The following is a 16,942-nucleotide window of genomic DNA, read 5'->3' as shown; positions in this document are numbered from 1 at the left end:
CCTTATTTATAAAATTTAAAACTTCTGAAACTATCAATTTTAAAACTTATTATAAATGGTTAAAAGGATAAAATTGTATTTTTATGTGTCTTGAGGGATGACAGATTTATGTGTGAGGGTGCATGATATAATTCTTTTATATTAGTTATGTGTTTGATTTTCCACCGTTAAATACATTATCGAGAATTAAAATTTAATATATTTTTTATATTACCACAAACTAGAATCTAATAGAAAATATTAAAAAAAATGCATAAATTTAGATAAGTCATCACCGCCAAACTAAACATAGGGTAAGTAACTTTGCTTCATCAATATAGTATAGTTGAGTATTTTTGATTTACATACTAAAAATATTTCATGAAAAAGACTCATAATTTGATATATATATATATATGAACAAATTATCCACCTCTAACAAATGACAAGATCAAATTAAATCGATGAAAAATATGGTATGATAGACTTAATTAGATTAACATTTTCAAATATTAAGAAATTTATTTTTTAAGATATCTAAAAAATTTACCAAACCTTTTAGATTTATTTTACATAAAAAAATAAAATAAAATACAATTGAAAATAACAAATAATTAACAATATATGTATATACACTAATGACCCTATTATTATAATGTAAAAGAAAATAAAAAATATTTATAAAAACATAATAGTTTATAGTTGAGTTCCGACGATGTGATGATTTAAATGACTTAAAATTAATACCTAAACTAATATAAATCTTTTTTTTACTCGGTTTGTATCCGATATGAATGAAATCAACTTAATTGTTTCTTTTAGATATAACGGCACAGTCGTTGCCGCACGCGGCTACCTAAATTTAAAGTGTGTTGTATCCGTTCTTCGGTAATTGTCCGATAGAACTTGATCATAAAGTATTAGTTATATTAATTTTTGAATTTTATAAATTAATAAATATATTTTTAAAATCATAAAATAATAATTAAAATAATTTATATTTAAATTTTTATCGTAAAAAATTATGATATGACATATTAATTGAATATTTGACTACTCCATGTTGATTTCGTATTATTTTCATCACAACGTGAATCGCCTTTCTAATGAAATTTAAATATTTTATAGATTAATTTTTTCATAATTAGTTCATACAAATTTGTCTTTAAAAATATGACATTGATGTGTGATCAACGTAAATAAGCCACATATTCAAATATGAGAGTCACGTCAAAATATCTAACAACAAAAATTTACATAAAAATTATTTTGATTGATATTTTACAATTTCAAGAATGTATTTGGTAATTTACAAAATTCGACAACTAATTTAACCAATATTTATAATTTCATAGACTAATTTATATGTTCACTAATTGTGCAGTGCATAGCTAGGAGGACTATTAGATTTAGAGAAATAAAATTTCTCTCTCAAGATCTAATAATCCACACAACTATTACATGGTACAAGTATTCTAGAGAATCCAAATCATGTGTTTGAATCCCCTACTGATGTACAATGAAAAAGCTTTGGCGTCCATTAAATCTAAAAGGATAAAATTTATCTCTTTATTCTAACTATAATACATTGAATTAAAAAAATTGGATTAACAATTTCAATCAACTAATTTAGTATATGGTTAATTTTTCTAAGTTAAAATTTTAGCTTTTGTGATTTATTTGTAAAAAAATCATCCCAAGCGAATTCAAATCATAGAACCATGAAGATAGTTTTTTTTTGCCAATGATATTCTATAAAACACAAAAGGACCAGAGAGAGAAGCCACAATGTATATGTCCAATTCCTTACATATTTTTGTGACTAATAATTTGAAGTGTGTATGATATAGTAAAAAATGTAAATGGACAATACATCTCATACAATAATACATAGTGGAACCGTACTGGTAAGCTTTAAATTGGTCACGTCCAAATATTACAACCTAATTGCTTGAATGCATGAATGAGTCAGAAAAAAGAGACAAGACTAGTTTTGTATTTTGGACCAAATTAAGCCAATTTGGTCAGTGCTCACAAGGCTATGTCACAATCTCTCGCTGGGAATATAAATAAAAGGATAGGTACTATCCCAATTTGAAGTTGCTGTTAGACAAATAAAAGGAAGAAAACAATTGACACTTAATTAGGCAGCAACACCACAAACGACACATTCACAAACCAACGTGGAAGTGGGCACCCTCTTAAGCTCACATTTGTCTTTCAAATTGTTCTTTTGTCATTAGTTATGTTATCTTCAAAATGCATTCATAGTCTTAAGTTCACACATTTGTCTGTCTTTAAGATTGTTCTTTTGTCAATATTGCATCTTGTTTTTTCGGACATATTAATTTTATCTTTATTTGGGATCTAATTATATAGCTGATATTTACATATATTTTAAATTAAAGTTATATCGAATTCAATTTTACAAAAGTTTATAAAATTGATTGATGCAATCTTTTTTATTTATTTATAAATTTGATAATTGTATTCATGAAATTTATTGTCTATAAATTATTATAAAGTTATAATAATTATAATAGCTGTGATAATAGTTATTCTTGAAATAAGTAGTAGATCAGATATGTGCATTAAAAATATATGTCTATGTAGTAATAGAGTGGCTAAAACACTTTTTCTTTTTTAAGGAATAAACTAGTAAGCTATACAGCTAAAAGTACATTAACATAATTAAAGTTGTAACTTCCTAATCAAACTTAATTAAGATGTACACAATTTAGAATTCAAGTAAAAATACACCAGCAATCGGTCACATGCACTTTCAATAACATTTTATAAATGATTTAAAAAAAAATTAATGATGATAAATTTCATAAACTCGATTAAATTTTAGGTGAAATATATTTTTAGTCTCTATAAAATTTCAACGTTTCAATTTTAGTTATTGTAAAATTCAAATAATTTTTTTTTAGTCTCTACAAAATACCATAGATACAGTTTTAGCTCCTGTTATTAAGACAACATATATTTTTTAATAAAAATTTTCATACATATTTATGATATATAAAAAGTTCCTCTACAAAAAATGAGCTTAAAATTCAATTTATAAGTCCGTATTTTCATTGTGTTTATTTTGATATTTTAATATTTAAAAAAACTCATTTAATTCATTTAAAGTTAAAAAATTCTAAAATTTTGTGGATGATCTTTTTATAATGTTATAAATATTATTGCAAAAAATTATTAAAAAAATTATAAGTTAAAAGACAATTAAACATATTTTTCAATAGGGATTAAAAATAATTGCTGAATAATTTTATAGGGACTAAAAAATATATCTTTATTTTATAGGATTCAAATTGAAAGATCGAAATTTTATTGGGACTAAAAAAATATTTTAACCCTAAATTTATTTATTTATATATATATATATATATATAAGATAATTTGAAAAATTATATAATGAATTGTGAATTGATTTTTTAATAGTATAAATTTTATAGAGTTGATTTCATAATTGAATTGATAGAAAATGTTTTATTTGTAAAGAATTAATAAATGCATGTTTAGATAATGGATTAGCTACATTGATATTTATATGGTTAAATAATAGAGGTACAACTAAAAATATTAATAGTAAGGGTATTTTAGATAATATTATTATATATTAGTAGTAAGGGTATTTTAGACATTTCTGTTCTTTTATATATATACTCATTGTAACCCTATCAACTGAAGTTTTTGATTCATTTTATGTTATGAAACCCTAGTTGTCTCTCTTCTTCCTCTTTTCATTGTTAATATGGTATCAAAAAGCTCTGGTTGATTTTGGGATCTACTATAAAGAAGAGATATATTATTTTGATAGGAACGGCAACCACCAAAAGAGAAAAGAGAAGAATAACCTTATTCCCGATTTTGTTAAATCAGTCTCACAAAAACATCGATTGCGCATTCGTTAACCGTTGGATCGGGCTGATGTTTGGACAGCAGGTTCGCAATATTCAGGTCTTCGTCTTCAACGGTCGGATCGGCGAAACGACGTCTGTATGGGGGAGAAATCGGGCTCGCACAACACCAGATTATCTCTAATTTATTTTGTCTCAGTGATTGTGTTTGTCGTATTTTCCTGTCATTATTTGTTATGGCTGGTGCTAAGGATGATTCTCTTCAAGCACACTGGAAAACACATTGTCCGAAATTAGGGAGAGCACATAAGAAGAATTTTAGGGGGCCATCGTCCAATGTTGTTGTTTATGTTTCTTCTACCATTGGCTCTAGTTATGGTTCTGTATACTCATCTGAGACTGTTTCCCAAATATCTGATATTGCAGAACAACTTCAAAAAAAACTGTTTTTTTTTTTTTTTTTTATGATCATTATTAAGGAGTTGATTTTGGTTTGGTTCACATGCTTTCAATTGTTGTGGTTCTTTGCTGATTTGGTTGGTAATTTAATTGTTCGTCTCTCTTATCTCTTTGGTTGTTTTCTTCTGTGTTGTCGCTCTCTCTGTTGCTTCTTCTGTCTGATTGCTCCTCTCTCTAATGATTTGCTTTGTTGTTTCTCTCCATATTGATTGTTCTATTTTTTTGCTCTTCTCTCATGTGGTTCATCTATTTGATTGCTTCTTTCTTTGTTTAGTTTGGTTTGGTGTAGTTTAGTTTGGTTTGAATTAGTTTGGTTTGATATGATTTTTTGTTGGTTTGGTTTCTCTCTTTTGTTGTGATTGTTTGGTATAGCTAATGATCCTCTCTTTGGCTTATGCTTCTTCTTTCGTTGCTTCTCTCTTTGTTGGTTCTTCTATTTGATTGTTACTTCTTCTTTGGTGACATCACTCTTGTCCCCCCCGGCTGTCCAACCACCTCATGCGATTGTTGATCCTCTTCGTTACCCCTCTCGTCAACTTTGTCTGAGTCCTCTTCCTATAAAGAAGTTGTTCTTGATCCTCTTTGGCAGCAGGCTGTGGCAGAAGAACTATCTGCATTGCACAAAACCAATACTTGGGAATTAATACCTCTTCCTCCTGGAAAACGTGCTATTGGGTCTCGTTGGGCATACAAGATCAAAACTTGTCATCATCTTCAGCATGAAACCATTACTCTACCGTTTGTCTCTTATTCTTTAAAGATTGCTGATTTGTTCACAAAGATGCATTCCATTGAACATTTTCATTTTTTAGTTGACAAACTATCGATGCTCCATGTTAACGCATCGTGAGTTTGAGGGGAGATGTTAGATAATGTTATTATATATTAGTAGTAAGGGTATTTTAGACATTTATGTTTTTTTTTATATATATACTCATTGTAACCCTATCAACTGAAGTTTTTGATTCATTCTATGTTATGAAACCTTAGAGTGATTGTCTCTCTTCTTCCTCTTTTCATTGTTAATAAGAGGTACAACTAAAAATATTAATAGGTGGAGTGGTAACTAAAGAAATATCAGAAAGATTGAAGGTTAGATGAGTCTAAAAGACTTTTCTACCTTACATTGGAGATATATTTTATCAAAATATGTGGATTCTATTTAGTAAAATTCATGTATATTTTAATTAATTAAATTTTTCATTGCTATTATATATATATATATATAAAATACCTTAACTTAGTACTTCAATCAACACATTAATAAAATTCAAAATTATCCATACTACAATTAAAATAATATTTTAAATACAATAAGATATCATAACAATAGATATTTAGTGTAATTCTAATGGACAAAATTAAATTTATTTTGGAGACAATTGTAATAATCATTAGTGTTACTATATATATATATATCCCATCCATTTTGAGTTTTATTACGGGTGACTTTGAGGGCATAAGGGTAGTCACACAGAGCCCCATTTTTTAAGGCACCAAAATGAATTTAGGGACCGTTTTGTTTTTGGTGGGTTGGTCCGGTTTATTGCTCTTTCATTGTTGGAGGAGGTTGGTTCACATGTACCACCACCATCCACTCAATTATATTCTATAAAATAAACTAGACCGGTCAAATGTGTCAATTCACTTTTCAATTTAATAACACTTAAAATATTTTTTAAGTTATTTTTAAACATTAATTCAATTAAAAAATATTAATATTATTAAATTAGATATTTTTTTTAAATATTTCTTAGACTTGTGTGTAATTAAAAATAGCACATTTATAATTACTCAATTAAAAAAATATTGATTATCCGTTATAAGTTTGAGTCAAATTTTTGAATCATAATGGGCCTAATTTTTTATATATCCTATAAAATTTGTATTATTTATTATTTATAATATCGTCAAATAAATTAAATATTTTGTCTGTATTTCCATTGAAAATATTTTTTTTCCAAATTTTAATCAAGAATATATTATTAATAATTTTGCAGCAATAAAAATCTAAAGATTATTATATAATTCAAAATTAATCGGTGGAATTGTTGATGTTTTTGTCAACATTAATTCCATTGATGAAGTTTTATTTTTTTTTTTTGCGTTTATTTAAGTCACACAATGCATCAAGATCTCGTGGTACAATAATTGTACCTGAAATCTATGATTATAAATGATATGGTGTGACTTAAAAAAATGAAATTTCATCAAATTTTGGACCAAAATTCTGTTTGGAGATCAAAATTGAAAATAAATAAAATAAATATACTACTTTCGCGATTTCGCTAAAACAAAGAGACCAAAACTGCAATTAAATCAAACAATTAATAGGTAGTATTTTCCATTATTTTGACGGATAAGATATGAGTAATATGTAAGTAGCTAGGTAGAATACATCATACTGAATTATGAATGGAGTAAGACTTTAAAAAAGAACAAATTAGTGTGATCAATTAAATAAGAACACTTTCATTATTCGTAATTGCTTGCGAAATCACATGATTCTTACCAAACACTACTTCATTATTGGTAAGTGGTAAGATTAGCAAACAACTGTCCAATACATGATAGTAATTTAATATAATAGTAAACTTTAAAAGGCAAGCCGTGAGTGCACATAATCACTTGTCACCATATTACTTTATCTCTCTCAAATTATAAATCATTTTGTCAATTTTATATAAATTAAGAAATACAGTTAATTTTGTTTTGAACAATTAAAAATTACTTTATAAAATTATCATTTATTAATAATATAGAAAAAATACATCAATAGAACTAGAAAGAAAGAAAAAAAAAGCTTATAATTTAAAATGGAAAAAGTAAGAAGTAAAAGTTGGGCCACTTCAATTCCGTGCCTAATTTTACACGTAAGACCAGTTTACTTTAACCACTAAAAGGGAAGTACCTTGTTGTTCAAAATTGGAGGATATAATTAATAACCTTAACTTGAGTTTGTGTAAGATTAGGACTTTCGTGGTTATTGCTTTGCTGTTTAAAGTCTTGGTCACAAAATTTGTAATTATTTTAGCATAGGCCTAATACATGATGTTACTATTGTTTTTTTAATAAATAAAATAATAATGAGATAGAAAAAGAGGTTAAGAGAGAGTTTAATAATTTTGTGCTGATGGTTTCAGCTTTGAAACATCAACATCTAGAGCCAGTTTGCAATGCACTAATGTTAATAAAGCTCATCAATAATGTTGACACCCATTGTCCAATATGTTTTGTCCTATACGGTAACCAAACAATTAAATTACTATTTTTTCAATGTAACCAAGCTGGCCGTTTTGCTTGTTTAGGGATTTTACTTACACCTGGATGCTTCTTTGGTCAATGACATGACCCTTTTGGGGAGGATTAAGGGAACTTTTTATATGCTTTTTGCTAATTTTATTTTATTTTTAATTTTTTTAGACCCCGTCAATAATCACCAGCAGGTTTACACATACATCCCAACTTTAACCTGGTCAATTCATATACTTCACATCTTAATTATGCTTAAAGTCTTTAACCACACTTTTTAAAAAGTTTTGCACTTGTTTGAAATTGCGGTGGAATATCCACCTAATGTTGATTCACCCTAAGCTAATATTTTTGTTTCACATAAACTGAGTTCAACAAATGCTAAGATCTTTTATATGTGTATGATTATAATATAATTATAATTGAGTTTGTATCAATAATATTTATCACAATTTTCTACATTATCAAAAATTACAGCACAACTAGACAATGTGATAGGAATGAGATCTAACAAGATTGCAATTTAAAACTATAAATTTAACTTTACTTTGCATCGATCTACACCAAGACATTTTGACATTTCTTAAGTTATAGTTTAAATAAACTATCACAAATACTAATTCATATGTATAGAAACGGGAACACTAATTTTAATTTAGTACTTTGTGATTACAAAATTAAATTTTGATCGTTGAGTATTAATACTTTAAATATAGATTTTAAACATTCAATTAAGGATGAGAATAGGTTAGGCCGTCCGTTAGAGGTCTATAGCATGGTTTATTTATGGTCTGGTCGACCTATTTAATAAAAAGGCTAGATTTAGACTACTTTTAAAGTCTATTTATTTAAATAGGTCAGACTCAGGCTTATAAAAAAATCTATTAGGTCTGACAAGCCAACCTATATATATTTTATTATTTATAATGTTATTTTTTATTATTATATTAATAATAATATTTTATATTTTAAATTCTATCAATTAGACAATCACTCAGTAGTCATTCAATATTCGATAACCGTTACATATTTGGTAGTTGTTCCATATTCGGTAGTAATTCAATTAGTCAATCACGTTCTATATTTGTTTGAGAGTTAATAATGGGTGCGTTTGTTTCAGAAAAAAATCTATTCTTTAAAATCCAAAATTATTTTTTAGAGTTTAAATGATGTTGTTTCAGATTTTTTTTTTTAAAATTATTTTGTTATAAAAATTATTTTTTGTTTAATATATATAGATATGTACATTGATATTGGTATCTGGAGAGTATCATGTGGTATGAGTAGAACATTTAAATTAATTGTAGGTCAGGTTTAGGTCTTTCAAAGTCTGGTATGACCTGACCTATTCTCACCCCTACATTCAATGTACTATTTTTAAAATTTGTATTTTCACTTTTAATATTTTTACAAATATTCTTAAACACTTTTTTTTTTTACAGAATATCGTTAGACATTTGTTAACATTTTTTTTTTTTCTCGACTAGTCTTTTATAGATGCAACATTGAAACAACCATGGTTTGCATATCATTTTTATTTTAAAGTTGTGCCCTGCGAAAGGCTTTGCAGGTATGGACTCTTTGTAACGTGCAATGTTGATAAGGGAAAAAGGAAAGATAAAAGATTCTAAGATATGTTTAATTAGTTTTTCAAAAATAGTTTTTTGTATTAATGAAAAATGAATTTTGTTATTAGATATATTGTTTGTATATTTGTGTAAATCAATAAAAATGTTGACAAATACATTTGTGTGGATTTCTCTCTACTCCTACACAAAAATGAGAATAGGGGTAAGTGTACATCCATATAGGAGTGTGAGTTCAAAAACAAAATATATGAAGTATGAGGATTTTTGTTTCTAAATTTCTGTTATGTATTTTGTCAACAGTAAAAAGAAAAAAACTAAGCGTTGAAATTTAAGTTGGAGTAATACTAGCTATTAGTCATATATTTTTTATGAATGAATTAAATATTAAATATATAAGAGATATGATGTATATTTTTAATGACTTAAAATTTTAAATAGAGAAGTATTGTCTCAATCTATTGATGGTTCAAAATCATTAGTTTATTTTTGTTCTCGTGTTCCCTCGAAATTCAGAACAAGTTATAATAGAGTTATAGTTTGGCTTTTGTGGGAGAGCATGCTCAAGTGAATTAATGAACTAACACTTAAATAAATGATTCTTGAAATTCAAAGTGAGTGGTCGTTTCACACAATTATGAATAAGTTAAATATTAGACGTCATTGTGATCTCAAACCACATTTCCTATATATTGTTCACTTTAGAGTTTTGTCATAAATTTTCACAACTTTGCTCTTAGTAAAAGACGCCTCAATGGATAGAGGAGTGTGAGTGTTGTTTATAAAGTACTCTTAACTTTTATTGTTAAGCAACACGAGACTTATTTGTGTACTGGAATATTATTCTCCAATCAACGCTAATGAATTAAAGGGTATGTTAACCGTCTTGTGTGGCTTAGACCTTCATTTTCCACAAATTATGTCATTGATCTGATACGGATTTCAGCTATAGCGTCCATATTCACAATGAAACGGTGGTTGAATGTGGTTTTCCTTCTTAGAGATAGTAAATTAATTAGATGTATGTTAGTAAAAGAATAATTAATGTGGGTGAAAATTCAACATGATCTTATAAAAGGGGAGAAAGCAATTTCTCAAAGTGATCTTATATATAGGAATGAATGAAGTTTGTAGTTATTTTACCAAATAGTTGACACTCTCACTTTTTTTTATAACAAATCTCTTTTATAAATTCTAATTGAGGTTAAATGTTTTCAGTGTTTTAGACTTTATCAGTGTCACCCTAAAATTTTCTTTATAATTTTTTTAATTAATTTGGAATGTGAGGGAGTAATCACTGTCAGTTTGCATGTGGATTTTGGTGTCCTTCAAGAAGCAGTAAGGTCGACACGTGTGGCATAAGGTCCCTGTGATTTGATTGTGGGATATGGCAGTGTCTCGTGGAACCGTGTTATGTTCTAACTCTCAAACATGTTGAATTCAATGTTCGATGTTCATTCCCTTCCTAATTTGTTAATGTGGCCATTTCACATACTTGTCTATGTTTCCACATAGCAAGGAAAAAAACAATATATCAAAAGTTGGTTTTGTTTTCGGTTTTTCTCGTTTTGTAAGTCAATTTCAGCGGCCATAATCAAAGGGTATCATGCATTTATGCTCCCAACAACTGAACGTTAACCGCGGTCAAGTGTCGGTTGCGCCGACGCCAACGCTTGTCCATTCCACCGCACGTGCTGTGTGTGCTACATTGTGTTTATTAACAAGTGTTTAAGACAACATTTATTAACAAAATCAAAATTGTTCTCTTTGGATCTTAATAACAAGCTTATTTAGTCAACAATTAATTGAATCACTTACAAATACTTCATAAGTATTTATTAGTCTTTTCTATATTTAAAATATTTTTTGTTTTACTAAGTGCAAGTTTGATGTGGTAGAATTGTTATAATCACATTAAATTGTCATGATTTTTAAAAATCATAAATTTTAATTTTTGTAAAATCAAGGTGACGTTCTATTGTAATATTAAATACACACTAAATTTAAATTGCATTCTTAAAAAGCAAGAGACATAGAATATTAAAATAAGTCAAAATCTTATAGTGCATGTCAAAATGTTGTTATGTAACATTTGGTGTTAAATTGTTAATTAAACAACTCGAAGAGCAAGGCTTCGCAACACAAAAGAAATATAAAGTTAAATACAAATTTACTAATTCTATATTTCGATACACGTTTGCATCACAATCGAGGCATTACAATGTGTTTCCACAGTAAAAATTAGAAAGTCAAGAGGGCAACTTTCAAATACACTATTTTATACTTTGAAAAAATGAGATATGAATTGTCACTAAATATCCAATAAAATTCATACATTGCGCTACATTACTACACATCACCTCACTGGACTCCTTGTATTTAATCTCTCTATTTCTAATTATACAATTATGGTTCTTCAATTTTTTAATAAAAATAATATTTTAACACATAAATTTTAATAAAAATTTATATAGTCAATATTTCACTATATAAGCTCATTTTGAAAGTTATTTTTAATCTAGGTATGACTTTGATTTTTTTCAATGCGTCCTTACTCGTCGAGCAAAATTAGACTTGAAATGTTGATATAAATGGTAGATAATTTAATTTGATAGATTTCGTTATTGTTTTCGTATCTCTAGACTTACACAAATTGTATCATAGCTTGATTCAGTTTGTTAGGGAGAACAAAAATGGATCATAGTGTACCAGATCCTTGTATTGAAAGTTTTAATGTTGGTTAGTTAAGAGACGTGTTCTATTGATTGTAACGACGATGTACAGATAGAATGTCAGAAACTCGCAATTGAGTATGAGACTCTTTGATTTAAATGTGAGCAATTAATCTTACATTTGATTACAAATGAAGTAAATGTTAAATATATAAGATATATGATTGATATATCTAATGAAAAAGCCTCTTGTGAATGGAGATATAGTGTATAAATCTCTTGTGGTTCTTTGTTGCTTCAAACTCCCCATAATTGTTACGACTCGTCTTTAGTTTATAGTTGCCATAAATACACTTATAATCTTTTAGGCCACGTTTGGATTGATCATATGAGATAGAGTGGAGTTGAATAATTTTATGTTTCATTGTTTATATTGCTAAAAATAAATAAAATAGAGTGGAACATAATGAAATTCATTCTTTCATATTTCATTACTTACCTTCACTTTTCTTCCCTTTCAATTTGGGAGGAACGAGATTAAATCCTATTTTATTATTCATTTGATAATAAAATATCCAAACAATAGAGCAAATGTTTTATTATATTACATTTTTTTTACATCATTACTTGTTTGCCTTATTATCAACAACCAACAACTGACTATTGAAAATATCTTATCATTAAAACAACCATCAATTTTAAAAATAATATGTCCATCATTCTACTTCAGAATAGATTAATCAAAATTTTTAAATGAAATATATTTTTTATTTATTTTTTCTACAACATTTTAGACATGTATAAAGTACTAAAAACTTAGTAATAACGATTATTCACATAATTAATGTCATTAATTTCATTCTCTTACAAAATAATTTGAATAATAAATTTATTGCGATAATTTAATTTAATCTTAATATTTTATAACAATAATTTAAGAAAATTGTTCAACATAAAAGATCATATGCACAATTTAAAAATAATTTAAAGACTAATAATACAAAATAATATATAAATTAAATGATCAAATTTAAAAAAAAATAAAAAAAAATAAAAAATAAAGGTCTTAAAGTAGTAAAGGAGTAAAATGTATTTCTACGTTTATAATTTTAATTGGTGATTCGGTAACCCATCTCTCTGGCGTGTCCAATCATGTGTCATAAGCCAACTAGGAGAGGTCGCACAAATGAAGGAATTTACACATTGTAGAAAGGGCATACTTTGCAGTGGACTGTGGACACAGACATAACTGAGAGAGCTGACGTGGTTTATTGTTAGAAGGACAGCACCAAAAAGAAGGGTCATGTCTAGGGTTGTTTGTTGGGGTGGCATCCATAATTATTTTTTCCCTTGTTACAACGGGTTTTCTAAATTTACTACAATTAGCATTCAGAAACAAAAAAGAACATAGTATAGTACCCCGTGAGTTTCAATGATCCTCAAGTAGCTTATAAAAATCGAACAAATTCTATTTTGAAAGCAATAAAAAATAAAATAAAATAAATGTTTTATATAAAAAAAATTACTTTTTATAATTTAAAATATTTGTTATACAAATTTTAAAATATTAAATTTATTTAACAAGTGGTCTAACCACTTTTAACCTTTATCTTATTTTATATATCAAATGCCTAATCACACCAAATTAACTTAGTTTCTTGTCCCCGCACTGCCATGCTAAGATCATCACCGATGTTCACAACATGAACACGTTATGTCATTTGGGATCTTGTTGCAAAAAGAGCGACTAAAACGTGGTTACATTGTGTCAATAATTTTATCATTCAATTTATTTTTTTAGTGAAATGAATATGTACAGTCAATATAAAATAATTTTATATTAATATTTAATTAAAAATACTATATCTTTATGTTATATCATTAGTTTTAAATAATTATAAAAAATTGAGATGATATTACCAAATAATTAGTTTTTATTGGATATAAGTGCAAAACAGTTTTTAGTATAGTCTTTAATTTTTTAATTATTACTGTTCTGATATTAAATATAAAAAAATTGATATTTAATTTAAAATTTAAACTTGATATATTAATTTTTATTAATTCAATTTTTTTAATATTTAAAATTAGTAAGTTATTATACCTAAAATATGAATTCATAATACCTAATTTACTTTCTTACAGGTCACAACCCTTCCCATCCCCATAAAAGTGCCACTTTTTCTTTGGAATTTATTTGGATAAGATATTCACACATCAATTCAAATTTTAAAGTAGTTTTTAATTTTTGTAAATTTAAATTTTAAATGGCCTAATTTGAGTCGAAAAATCAAAATGCATATAATTGTGTGCATTGAGATAACTGTGACCGCATATAATGTTATATAATTTTTCTCTCTAATTTACTGTTATTAGATGCTGATCTCACTAATTAGATGTTGATCTGCCCAATCCAAATCACTGCCAATCTTGCCCCTCAAGCTCTCACTTAATTTACTACCACATACTAAATTGCGTATTATGATTATATTTGTTTTTTATAATTAAGAAAAAATTGGCTCCTACGATGTAGATTTATGATGTGTTTGCGAATAAAATGTGATACAAATAAAATAACACAATCTTATAATGTGATAATAAACAAATTAGAATACCCTACCTAGTTAGTAACTATCCTAGATTCGATAGAGCTAGGTGTTTGCCAATACTATGTTGTCATTGTTGCACTAGTGACATTTTATTTTACCAACAATCATTAGTATGTATAATAATATCTCTCTGCCTTGGCTTGGTAGCACTTTTTTCTCCTCTGCTACCTGGTGTGCAAATTATTAACTACACAAATAGTATTTTTTATTTTTTATTTTGAAAAAAATAGTATCGACCTTTCTTTTCCATAAGCAAAAAGTGAAACCTAACAAAACACAAAGAAGTTCCCCATAAAGTGTCAAATTTGTCTCCATGATGAAACTATTAATAATTACAGAATTGAATTGGCTTTTTCAAAGAAAAATATACATAATAGGACCTGTTCAATTTTGCTGAATTCTGCTGAGTAGGCAGAATGCGGAAGGGTAGACGGAACAATGCGCGCGGAGTTAAAAATTAATTTCAGTTAAAAATAATTGAAAGTGATTTTATTTTCATTTAAATATATTTATATAAAAGTGAATTAAAAAAATAAAATAAAATATAAAAATCATGTTTAAAGTCAAGAATAATAATTCTGTAAGATTTAATTTAACTGATAAACGATGATATTGTTATACTGAATATTATTTTTCTGATTCAGATTCGAGACTTCGTAATTAACATTCAAATATATTAAAACTAATTTTGATGCATTCAAAATTAAAATCAAACATATACTAATTCATTTTCATTAGTATAAAAAAAATTTATACATAAATTCAAAAGTTAAATAAATTTTTAATCCCTATAAAATTTTACTATTTTATTTTTAGTTCTTATAAAAATTTCACCTATACTTTTAGTCCTCTAAATTTTTCATTTTCATTTTTTATTTATAAGTTTAAATAAACTATTGTGTATTACTTAACTTTTTGAATAATTTATTTTCAGTAATATTTAGAATATTATTTTATAATTTTGCACAAAAATTTAGTTTTTTGTTAAAAAATTGATTATTAAATATAAATTTTTAAGATGTAAAATCTTAAAAATTCATATTTGTTATTAAAAAATTTTAAATTTTTAAAAGAAAGTTATCAAACATATCATAAACATTACTGAAAAAAATCATTCAAAAATTCGAAGAATGAATAAAATTATTTAAAATCAGATACCAGTGAGAAAAAGGTAAAAATTTAAAGAAATTAAAAAATTAATAATTTCTTTTATAAAGACTAAAAATTTATTTAAATTCATATTAAATTATATTTTATCAATATAATTATTATGTCACATTACCCTATTATTTTCCAAAATATCTTTAAAAATATTTATGTGATAAAATATAATTAGATAAATATATAAAATTTTATTAAACTAACAAGTGGTTATCAATTAAAACTATTTAAAAAAGATAGAAGTATAAAAAAAAATGAAGATAGTAACACCTTGAGAGAATAGCAGCAAGCATGAATAGATGAAATATGGCAATGTTATTATTACCTCCCTACCTACTTTGAGTTATTTGACCCTGTGTCTCATGGCAATTTAGGAAAAGTAAGGGGTATCTAATGCCATTCTTTCTTTGTTTGAGAAAAAGCTTATGCTTTTATTGAAATTGTGATTCCATGCAGGGGCATTTATGTCAAAAAAAAGTACAGCTATACAAGTTACAGAAACAGTGAAGAAGGCACAGAGTTAATAACGTGTAGAAGTTGTCTAGTGGCACGGATGGATGGATAGGGATATGTGAACACAACTACAAAGCAAAACAAAGTTGTGAAAAAAGCAGTCATTTCTGCTCAGTGGAACCCAACCTTTTTGCTTCTCTTCTCTTCTTTCTATTTTAATATTATAATAATAATAAATACTTTTATCCAAAAATAACTCTTGTACAACTAAATTTGTATAATATTAATCACAATTATTTAAGTGTTTAAAAATGTTGTTATTAAATGTCATGTTTGTAGAATTTAGTTTAATTGGCAATGCTGCTACAATTGTTAAGTTGAATATTTAAATCTTAAATCTTAAATCTTTATTTAAAAAAATGTATTATATGTCTTACTTTAGTAGCAATATATTATTTTATCAACAACAAATGTGAATATGATTAATTATATATAAATTTAAATATTTAAGAATTATAATTAATTATATTTAAATATGTAGTTGGTAAAATTATGTTGATAGTTAATGAGGTTTTAACACCATTAAAAAATTGTTAAAAGTTGTCACATTTTAATGATGAAATAACACAAGGTTTGTTTAAATCAACATCTAAACTTTTTAATTAAATAATAATATTTATTACTTGATTATTTTCTTTCTATTTTTTAATTTTTGAGTGGATAGTTGAAAAGAGATAATGGCCAATACCATAAAACATTGTTGCCATCATATTCCTATCATCAGTCTTTTACAAATTCTCCTATCTTTGGTATCCATTAATTCTTTCTTCTAACTTCTATGTCTTTGATTTGAACCTTCACTTTCTTCTCTCATTTGAAAAAAAAAAAAAAAAAAAAAGCAG

The sequence above is a fragment of the Cicer arietinum genome, chromosome 5, assembly GCF_000331145.2.
Source record: "Cicer arietinum cultivar CDC Frontier isolate Library 1 chromosome 5, Cicar.CDCFrontier_v2.0, whole genome shotgun sequence".
NCBI classification, from domain to species: domain Eukaryota; kingdom Viridiplantae; phylum Streptophyta; class Magnoliopsida; order Fabales; family Fabaceae; genus Cicer; species Cicer arietinum.
This window is presented reverse-complemented; position numbering follows the sequence as displayed.